At 33.3% G+C, this 11697-nt stretch overlaps 2 long non-coding RNA genes across 3 annotated transcripts; both read left to right on the top strand.

Annotated features, from left to right (window-relative positions):
* Positions 1 to 7612: 7612 nt before the first annotated feature.
* On the top strand, positions 7613 to 8395 carry LOC139891215 (uncharacterized). Its single transcript, XR_011773574.1, has 3 exons — positions 7613 to 7688; positions 7935 to 7986; positions 8291 to 8395. It is a non-coding gene; the product is annotated as an uncharacterized lncRNA (long non-coding RNA).
* A 303-nt stretch (positions 8396 to 8698) lies between these two features.
* LOC139891214 (uncharacterized) lies at positions 8699 to 10427 on the top strand. Of its 2 annotated transcripts, none has more exons than XR_011773573.1 (5): positions 8699 to 8905; positions 8990 to 9264; positions 9406 to 9653; positions 9738 to 9824; positions 9945 to 10427. It is a non-coding gene; the product is annotated as an uncharacterized lncRNA (long non-coding RNA). The 2 variants fall into 2 exon arrangements; XR_011773572.1 differs by having other exon boundaries at positions 9934 to 10427.
* Positions 10428 to 11697: the final 1270 nt, after the last annotated feature.

Genomic DNA, 11697 nt, shown 5'->3' with positions numbered 1-11697 from the left:
TTCTCTTGATAACCCTCCAAATTTTAACCTCCTTACGACCACGGGACAAATCAGTGTCATTCACGAAAATGTTCTAAAAATCAGACGACATCTAAACAAGCTAGAAGGAATTATAAGAGACACTCATCACTACATTCACCTTAAGAAATAGGCTAAGGCAATTTGAAGAATGCCTACCTATACATCCAATTTATGTGTCTTCCATGCATATTTTCATATATACATTACTATGTTTCATGATTGCTTTGAATAAAATGTGTGCTTGTTGTATTTTAATATATATGTTTTTCCAACGTGCACAATTTAAGGGGGAGTTTTGTTCTAAGGGCGAGCTTAGTTCTAGGGGGAGCTAACCTTTTTGCTTCGACAAGAGGGGGAGAAAGATGGATACAAGTGATTGTTAACACTTGAGTATTTATAACAAAATGTCCCTCATCACTTGTATGTTTGTCATCATCAAAAAGGGGGAGAATGTTGGTTGAATGTGGGTTAATACACTAAACGATAAACATAAGTATAATTAACCAAAGAATATGTTTTGATGATGACACACACACATACGCAAAAGTGATGACTGACATCTTAACATAAAATACGCAAGGTCACTAATCCATACTTTATCTTGCAAATGACCAAGTCAAACATAGGTTAAAGAATGAAATTAAAAGTTTAGGCAAACACACGGTCGAGGTACGGTCGACCGCATAGTCAATCGTGAAACCCCAAACTGAATTGCAAAGTAGTTTTCTGAAAACAAGTTGCACGTTCGCCACCACGGTCAACCGCAGTGCGACCGCAGTTTCTTCTGTCTCCAATTTTGACGAAATAAAGTTTGACTAGTTCCCAACATCTATAATTCATGAAACCTTTCTAAACATGCTTAGAATAGATGCCCTCTCCATACTCAATTGAGTTTTGGTCATAAAAACACTAATTGTGATTAATTACGCTTAATGACATCTTAATGACAAATTAACCAAGATTAGGCATAACACATAAGTGTTAATCAACAACTTATGATCTTAATTCTTATCTAGATATATTTAGTACAATCATCAAGTGCCAACACACTTAAGCCAATGTCACTAGAACAATTATTGCTATTAGAAATGACTTAGTGATTAATTAAGGCTAAGTGAAGAACAATGATCTCAAGGTTAAACTAGAAATGACTTGTAATCCTAAAACACACTTAGATACATTTAGGATGGTCACCAAGTCCCAACTAGAGATTGCTCTTCCCTTGTGCATATGTTGGACATTAATGTGTGCTTACACATTAATCATGTAATGTGTTATATTGCACATTATACTTTTTAAGTACTTGAATTATAAGTTGTACAAGTATCTACATGATTGATCTTAGAATAACTATCTCTTGCTATGTGAGTATTACTTGCTACTTGCTAATATGCTTAATACTCATAAACTTGTCAACTTAATTAATATGTTTGTCATGTGCTCATTAGTTAGGATTCAAGTAACTAACCTACTCCAATAGATTAAGTGTAAAATGGTTCACAATGAAACTATAGTCAATTGTCTATTTGGTCTAGTCTAAGTAACTAAGTATGATTGCTTGATCAAGAATAACTTAACCTTAATGTCTTTACACACTTCATGATTATCTTATAGAGACATTATTCAATTAATCCCTAACTAAACTCAAATGAAACATGACTTGTGATTAATTAGAACTAGGGAGTTAATGATATAGTAACTAGCCTTTAGAACTAAACCAAGAGCATTAAAGTGACTAACTAAGTCTTGACCAATCTGAAATTTCCCTAAATATCAATCAATACACTTCTCCAAGAATGTTGGGTTTGCCACTTTTGGAATGATTAGTCACTTTCATGAAATAAGACCAATCACACACTTAATGCATATAGTACTTGTATAAGACGTTTGGTTTCTTTTGCAGGTGCTAGAAGGAGTAAAGGTGCCAAAATGTGGTATTCAAATCTGAGTCAAACGGCTATACAACGGATACCAATTTTGGACTGAAGCACGCACGGTCGCACCACGGTCGACCGTGCAGGCAACCGTATGTCAACGGCTATTTTTTGAATCCCACTATAAAAGACAAACATTTAAGAGCATTTGAAGCTGACCCTCTTGCACATTTAAAAGGCTTATCTCCAGTGATCACAAGTGCATCAATTACTACTCAAATGTGATCAAGCAAGAGAAGATTCTATGATCTTATAGATATGGAATTGGGTTGTTGTAAACTTACTAATTAAAATCATTTATCTTGTGAGTTTACTTAATGTAATGTATGTCCTAGTATTGTGTTAAGGTCATCATTGCAGAGTGTATGAGTCTTGTAACTTCAATTAGTGGAAGCATAGGCTAGCTTAGTGATCTACTTCCTTAAAGGGACTTAGGAAGTTGATTAATCTCATTTGGAGATTAGTACTTGTCCAAGGTGAAGACAAGTTGATCTAGGTTAGAGTAAATCTTTCAAAGGGATAGAAAGATTAGGTTTGTTGTCTACTAAAGAAGATTGAAGACTTGTAAATCAGATCTCCACCGGGTTTGGAGAAAAGTGCTTAGTGAAGCAACAAATCCCGATTAGTGTAATCGGGGAGTGGATTAAGGTGGATTAGTTAACATCCACCCAAACCACTATAAATCCTTGTGTTTATGTTCTTTACATTGCTTCATTTATCATTTTGAACATATACACTACACACATCAAGTTTGAGTTGAGTTGGTTGATCAAAGTAAAATCGAATTTGGTGATCAATCGAAAAAATTTTAAAAACGTATTAAGTAACTATTCACCCCCCCTCTAGTTACTTACACACACTAATGCACATTCTAGATCCCTACAACCAACGCTCTGATACCAACTGTGACGACCCAACAAAATCGTCATTGACGGCGCCATCAACTTAGGTCCCGTTACGTGGTCATAGTCCCTAAATGAGACGCGTTTGACCAAAATTATGTCGCATTCATTTGAAATGTGTATGACTTGCAAAGTTTTAAGTAAACCAAACGGTTCGACAACAAGTATAAGTTTACAAAAGTTAATAAGTATAAATGAAATAACTTACGCCATAATATAAGTTGAAAATCACGAATGCTATCAATAGCGTATGCCTGTAAACATTAAGTTTGAATCCAAAGGTGCTATCACTAGCGTATGCATGTAAACATTAAGTTTGAATCCAAAGGTGCTATCACTAGCGTATTCATGTATTCTTGACCCCAAGCAAGTAATCAAAGTGTGCGGAAGCATGTATCAAGTAGCCAAGTATGAACCTGAGAAACATATAGAAAACTGTCAACGAAAAACGTTGGTGAAATCATAGGTGTATTTGTAAACGTTGTTTTTGAACCACAAGATTTAGTAGAAGTTGATTATCCAAATCGTTTGCATTCCAAAGTTGTTGTACGTTTGCCGAGCACCCAATTATCAAGGCTTAACTGAATGGTACCTCTGAATCATAGTGTTAGAACCTACACTATACCCGAAAATATATTTCATCCACCGACGGTAGCGAACCGTCCGAATGAGGGTTCGTCAAACCCGTATGGCCACACAACATAAGTTCACGCTTACACTTACACCCTGCAAGTCTAACTGATGATAATTGGACTTGAGGATTTTTGTTCTAACTCGTGCGTGGAATGTTTGTTCTCGTACTTATGTTCAAAGTATAAAAGTATAAACCGTATATGTTTCTCATCCCATGATTTAAAAGTATAAAAGTTGTTGAAAAGATGGGACTATAATCTCACCTCGAGTGCACGAGTATATAGGTACTTCACAAAGTAAACGTGTGCAAGAAAGAATGCTAGTCTTGACCTAAAAAATAGGTCGTATCAATATCGGTAAAGTATGAAGTCGGTCAAAGTTGTTCAATTAGTCCTATGGCTCGTTACGACTCGATTATATAGCATGTGAATCAAGTTGTCAAGTTTCATGCAAGAATCAAGTATAAGAGAAAGGTTATAACGATTAAACAAAGTATTGGTTAAGTTTGAATAAAAGTCCACTTTGGTCAAGTCAAAGTCAACGAAAAAGTCAACACGATTGGGTCAGGTCTCGGACAATTTTTCTGAGTTATATAATCATATATGAGCATGTTAGAACAAGTTACATGTTAATCGGAGGTGCGTAGCATAGTTAGAATTAAACGTGAAACGAAAAAATTGAACATCCCACTTTCCAGGAAAATGCCGCGCCGCGCCAAAGATTGGCCGCGCCGCGGAAATACACCTGAGTTGATTCCTGGCTGTTTCAAATGTTCAAGTCTCAAACCAATTTTCATTCAAACATAAATTATGAACCGAAAACACTTACAACACGTATCTTATATCGTTGGAAAGGTATTTTGACAAGGAATACAACTAAGAACATGTCATCAACTAAAACTAGCATTTACAACAATTAAATCCGCATCGAAAGATCATTGGATGTTCATTATCAAAAGTTCAAAGTTCATAAACGCATAAGATGATTCGGGAATCCAATTTACACATACGATATGCCGTTTCGAAGGTAATTAAATATACATTGCAACTAAACACTTACTAACAACATTTCATAGCATTCAAAGCATCAAAAGTTCATTTTAAAAGCTATCAAACCCTAACCAAGAATCACAAAATCAATAATCATGTTAGTGATGTTTTTCCAAGTCAACCTACACATCAAATTGAAGTTAATGATGCTAGTAACACATTTAATACATGAACTTTAACATTTAATCAATATTTAATCACCTAAAATCAAAGATTTAGCTAGTCACTTTTTAAGTTCAAGCTAGTTACTCAAAATAACAAGATCGAGCAAATAACTCACATATTCAAGTTAGACTCAAGCCACAGACACTAACTAACACACTTTTAAGTTTAAAGGTCTAATTTATGAAAATCAAAGATTTTGAAAAGCTTACCCCAAGCTATGAAATTGGTACCAAATTGAAGAGGATGATGCAAGGATCACAAATATGTAGTTTGTTTTGATGTTAACTTGCTAGATTGAATTTAGATGATGATTGAATGAATTGAGATAAAAAGGGTGTTCTTGAACTAGAGAGAAGAGAGGTGAAGTGAATGAGTAGTAGTGGTGTGGTTTGCCTAGTTGACCTAGTCAACTAATTTGGCCCCTTGGCAACTTTAGTTCCTCGAGTTTAAAAGCGGGTGCGTGAATTAACCAAACGAATTATTTTAAAAACGCTATAGTAAACGAGAGAAGTTATAATTAAATAACGGAGTTATTGAAAACGCTAATTAACGGAAGATACGAATTTAGATAACAAGAGATATTATAATAAATAAAAAGACGGCGTTAAAATAAATTTAATGAAAAAAGGCGGGTTATTACAGTTTTCTCAACGAATGTGATATAATTTTTAGCTGAACCGTTCTGTTTCTTCCCCTTGGTATGGATTGATTTGTGATGTAAGGTTGTTTGGTGATTTTAGATTAGGTGATTCCTTGTCTAGGATTCGTTATGGCTTGCAGTGGATATATGTTCGCGGGTTAATCACATGGTTGATCATGGACCATCGATGTTGCTTTGACGCCGTATTTGATTTTGGTAGAAGAATGGGGACTTAAGTAGGTGTGTATTCAGTTGTTGGTATGTTTTATTAGGCATACATCGACCGTTTTGGTATTTTATTGGTTTTCGTATGTTGATTTTGAGTATATTGGTGCAAGGTTTTAAGGGTAATAATATTCATAGGTTGGTTATCGTTGTGTTTTAGGATCTACTGCAATTGTTGTGTTCATTATACCACAGCCAACAATATGTCATTTTACTTCATCATTATATGGATACAAAGGACGTGGTAGGGAGTATAAGGTCATTCATAGTCATTTTTAAAAAAGCTTTGCAGATCGTCATACTGAAGTAGTTAAAAGACGATGGCCTAGCGGGCCCAAGTTGAGCTAAACTTTTTAGAATCAATTTATCTGAATAGAAAGGTACTGACTTATCTATTTTATATTATTATTTGATTAGTATTATTGTTAAATTGATAATATAATATAATTTGTGTGGGTTCAATCTTTTTGAAAAACTATGTTATGGTTGGTAGCGTTCAGTCTTTTTAAGAAATGTTGATGTGGCGCTGACGTGGAGTTCAGTCTTTCTAAAGAAGCACTTCATGGTTGGGAGTGGTCTTAGACGTAAGATTTTATCAAGTGGGGGTGGTATGTATCATTTGGAACGCTTAAGATCTTATGGTCTTTTTATCTATTTAATTTATTATTCTCCGAAAAATATATAATGTAAATATAAATACATTTTACCTATAAGAATTAAAGGGGGGAAAAAGTTGAAAACTATCGTTATTCATTCGACGGAATTGGTTGACACAAGGCACGACATAACAAGTGTTTAAGATGAGGAGTGAGTTCGTTCATAGGGTTTCCATGCTTACCCAAAAAGATGGGGAGTGGGTAACTGTCATGTATGGAATTTTTGAAAAACTGGTCCACCTACTTTGTATGCTTCAAGGTCGTTTCTTATCTTAGTTTTCACTAAAATTCTCTCAGTGTTACATGTTAAAATAAATACCTTAAACAATCTTCAATCTAATTTCTTAAGTTATTTGTTTATTTCCTTATTCTTTATGTTGAGAATTTGCAGGTTTAAGGATTGCACATGATTTGCTGAGAAGATGTAGTTGTTAGTTGCAGTGTAGAAGTGAAGCAGGCTGTTGAGGATGAAGCAGGCTACATTGTTGCAGTGATGATGTAGATATTAAGTTATGTGGTAAATTTGATAAAAACACAACTTGTGTTTATGAAGTCTAGTTCTTTTATGGGCTCAAGTTAGAAGAAAATAAGTAAATGGGCCAAATCTTTCTTACACTAATAACAAACACATAATTGAGTGATATCTCCATTTAAAATTCAATCCTATCCATCCATCAAATATAAACATCTAATCCTATCCCTCCATCTCACTCTATCATCAACATCACGTGATAAGTCTTCTTTCCTCTTTTACATTCCCCACAATACCCTCCTTCAAGAAAAAAAAAAACACACGCAACTTTTTTGGGAAAATTAGGGTGCAATCACAGTACGCTCCATCAACACAAAATTGAGAAAATAGGGTTCAATCAAAAACCATCTGTTGTTCATCATAATCAGAATCTCTCTCTGATTGATGTCTTCTTCACTATAATCACGCTAATCCAATCGATCCCTTCTTCATCATCATCCAAATCTCTGTTAAACGGTCCAGATCAATCGGATATCGTAGCAGATGCAATCGAATTCGTTTCTAACCAAAAGATTAACATGTAAGTCATAAGGGTAGGCTGAATTTCCGTAATTCAATTTCATTAGCGCATTCCTCAGAAGAAGAAAAAACCCGTTCCCAGAATTTAAATAATTACATACGAACCCTTAATTGCATTTTACGATTCCATAAATTCGTCAATTTAGATTCATAAATTCATCAAGTCCGATTTCAAGAATATCCTAATTACATTTAGTGTGTTAGGGTTTTTTTTATCAATTAAATTGATTTGTGTTTTAGGTGTTGTTCAGGTATCTACCATACAAATTCGATTATATAGATTTAATTGGCGTGTTTGTTCATCCGACCCGTAATGATTCAAGTTTGTTATAATTAAATAGGTTAGCTTGAAGATCTTGATTAATAGGTTATGCTTTCGGTGAACATTTAACTTGTGAAATCGGTGATTGAGGTAATTTACATATAAGCTGCTACATACACTATGGCATCTAAAAGCTTTTAACCTTTTCTGGATTTTGTTGCACATGCATTACAATGTTATCAAATTGCAGTTACATTAGGTAGTAGTAAAGCTCAACACGAATCTTATTCTCAACACAAAAAGAAGATTATCACGTCGAGGCTTATTTGTATATGCTACTATTTATGATAAAAGATGAGAAATTTGCTCAAAAGTTTTTTTCTTTTCATTTTCCAGGTTGGTCAAAAAGTCAGGAGCCATGTTGGGCACACAGAACCAAGAGTTTAAAGTAGGTTCTATTCCTTCTTTGCTTTTTACTTTAAGTTTCAAAATATTTTGTTACTTATTTCCGATTTGTATCAAATAAGATTGATGAATTTTGTTTTTTAACATAAAACATCCATGTCAGGTTAGTTTTTTGTTGTTTTTTGAATTGATTTTGATTAAGGTTTCAGGTTTGTCTGTTTGATTTCAACATATGAACGAATGTAATCTATTGGATTAGTTTTTATATTGTTTTTTAATTGATTTTAACAAAGTAGATTTAATTTATCTATTTAATTTGGATTCATTAATGAGTGTCTTTTACATAGATGAGTTTTCAATTATTGGAGCATGAAAGAGTCGTGTATACCATTGAACAAAATGAGTGTGGGAGTGTCTCAATTACAATCAATTCTGTCATGCAAATCTCACTGTATGTATTCATACTTTACTTTTTGTATTCGTATTACCATCTACTACTGGTTGGCAATAAGTCCTCTATTTGGAATGCAGGAGCAAATTCTGTAAAAGTTGACTCTGCAGCTCACGAGGAATTGCAGATACTTTAAACAGACAAACATCCAAGCCACGTGGGTACTGGTAGAGCAAAAGAAGGTTAATCACTAATCGAGTGTTCTTTTCTGTTTATGTACATATCAAAAGTAACTATACTTGAGAGATCAATAATTCAATTCGAATTGAATCCTTATCAATATAACTGTGATGGTACTTTTTGTTTATATGCAATTTTAATCTGGCCATTAAAAGGTTAAGAAATTTATAGTTTTACTCCTAAACTGGGTGTTCCAAGCAACAACCATGCTCGATTACATTGTTAGAAGTAATTTCTACCCAAATTTTTAGACTCAATGCTATTTAGTATTTAATGTTTGGTTTTGTTTTAGGGAGCCATAATCTCATCAAGATTTCAATTGGGCATAAGGGTACTTGTAAATACTTTTGTATCTCTATTACATCAACCGCCCAATTGTTGTGTATAACTGAATATAGTTTTGATTATTTAACAGGGAGTGTGCTTTTAATTAAGTGGTAGAAGAGCTTAACAAGTTGACAACATGTGTAGACCAGAACTTCATACAGTGGATGCACTATATTGCTCAAAAGTTCGTATAGTTACTCTGATGATCTTCCATGCATCAAAAGTTTGTATGTCTTTTTTGGTGGCAGATGCAAGAGGAGTTGATTAACATACTTATCACATTTTTGGTACGCTGCTTTATTTTAATTGTGTATAAATATCAGCAGCGGCGGTAGCAGATCTTGAAGACATCCGCAATGAACGGTATATAATTCATATAAAATATAAATACTTCATAATCCGATTCTAATATCTGATATAGATCAAACATATATGATTGATTTATAATTTTGGAATTATTTTGAATTTGAAGTTTGATTATGGTTTGTTGATACCTATATCCAGATTGGAACAACTTCTACGCCGATAATAAGAACAGATTGAATATTCGACGATGCTATTTGACGTTGATGATCATTAAAATTGGAAGTGGGCATGGTTATTTATTAATGAAGTTCTCTAGCAACTTAAATCGTTAATTATTAGTATTGTTTTTCTAATTGTAAACCAACTGTAGAAGATTTCTTTCAAATGGCATAATTGGGAGAGTACTTCCAGCCATTCCACGGAAGATTTTCCATATATTGAGTCAGGTATCATAACCTGGATTATACATACATTCTTTTATTATGGTATGAGATTCATTCACTTTCTCACATTTTTTTCATGGGTGGCAGGATATTAACACACAATTCAACAACGCTATTATTGATCATAGGGACGCTCCATGGATGCTCACCTTTGAGGTTGAAAACATGGATACGGTAAGCCACAACATTACATGAGTAAAATTTCAACTACTCATCTATTCGTTCATCATTTTTTTTTTTTTGTCAATATTTGTTTGTTTATATGTGATCAACTATTTTCAAGTTCTGTTACAGTTGAGACCATTAATCGAATGAAGAGGATGGTTATTTTTGGAATTAGCTAAGTAACTTTAAGTTACCACATCAAAGTGACCTACTCAATCATTCATGATAATATTGGTAAAAGTTGCTACATTTAGGAATTGATGATAAATTTTTGTTATTGTAGATGTCTTATCGGAAGCGTTTACTGACGTTCTATTACTAATTATGTTTTCAGGCTAGCAAAGCTTTTTTTAAAAAATTCATTGCATGAGTCAAGAGCTTTCCTAAGAAAAATGATGAAATTACAAATGAAGAGTTTTCGGATGATTTATGTGTCGAGCTGGTATGGATTCAGAACTTGAAGCTCAGATTGTACGGAACTTTTAATTTATTCCAATTAGTTACACTTTTTTCTTCTGTATATTACTTGATGCTACTTAATTAATAAGTTAGTCTTTAATATCTTAGTGTTGGTGTTTTATATGTTTGTTTTTTGCAATATTCAAAAGCACTTCCAGTATTAGCTTGATATCTATATGGGAGATTGCTACTATGTCAGGTCATTTAACTTTATTAGTATTACAACTTTGCAAGTAAGAGTTCATTATAGTTTAATAGGTTCATTGTTCCTAATGTAGTGTTTATATTTCCATACTTATCCTACTAAAGACGTTTGATTTAAGTATCTCGGAAACTTAGAAGCTTTTGCTTTATCGGTTGATTCTTGGTAAAAAAAAAAATGTACGATCGAAGGACATGGTAAATTAGACATGTTTAATTTTTTGTTGGTGTATATTTCACATTATAAAAGTTCTATTTCTGGTTTATGAATACGAGAAGTTAAGATTAAATTTTTCGATATTCTTTCTTCTTTTGGTTGAACAAGAATGATTGTCTACACTAATCTAGGGTTCGAGGAATGATTGTCTACACTCCACCTCCCCCATACCCTACATTCGTGGGATTGGGCATTGTTGTTGTTGTTGTTGTGTGGTTGAACATGAATGGGAAAAATATAAAAGTGATCTTCATAAGCTTTGAAATTGTATGGAAAAGTTCGTGGTGATCTCCTATTATACTAAACCTCTACTATTATCATCTTTTGAATTTAAGCTTCTTTCTCTCAGTAAATGTTAATTTTATCTATTTCCATGGAGGTGGTCGTGGTGGAAGCGGTGATTTTAATTTACCACTAGGGGATACTTTAACAAAGATGGTGATGGCGATAAATTAGAAATCGAGTTGGCATAACATGAAATTGCATAGTGCAAGTTAACTTTGAATCTGCAGGTGACCTTATATCGGCTACATTATAAACTTCACCTTTTTCAGATAATTTCTTCTATTCTATTACAATTATGTCGTGTCAAATTAGATCATTTTTTGAAACGATCGTGCAAAATGGGTCATGATGTATCGGGGTCTGTCAAAATAGGAGATTTCTAAAAAGGGGCATTTTATCACAGTAATTTTCTGCTTAATGTGTTGCGAACATGATGACTATATCTGAATCTGTGTTGCAAATGTTTCGTCATTTGATTACAAGGTTTGTGATAAAATCCTCTTCTCCATATTTCAATTATCCTTCTTCATATTACGAAATTTATGGTTATGTTTTGTGAATACAAAGTTTTCATTATTATTATTATTATTATTATTATTATTATTATTATTATTATTTATTTGATTGTATTTATTTCCAATTTAAAATCGTTTACTACACTTGCAAGATTTTGACAATAATTGTTGCTAAACAGATTTTGATATAATTGATGCTTTACAG

This window comes from Rutidosis leptorrhynchoides, chromosome 2 (assembly GCF_046630445.1).
Source record: "Rutidosis leptorrhynchoides isolate AG116_Rl617_1_P2 chromosome 2, CSIRO_AGI_Rlap_v1, whole genome shotgun sequence".
Taxonomy (NCBI): Eukaryota; Viridiplantae; Streptophyta; class Magnoliopsida; order Asterales; family Asteraceae; genus Rutidosis; species Rutidosis leptorrhynchoides.
This window is presented reverse-complemented; position numbering and strand designations above follow the sequence as displayed.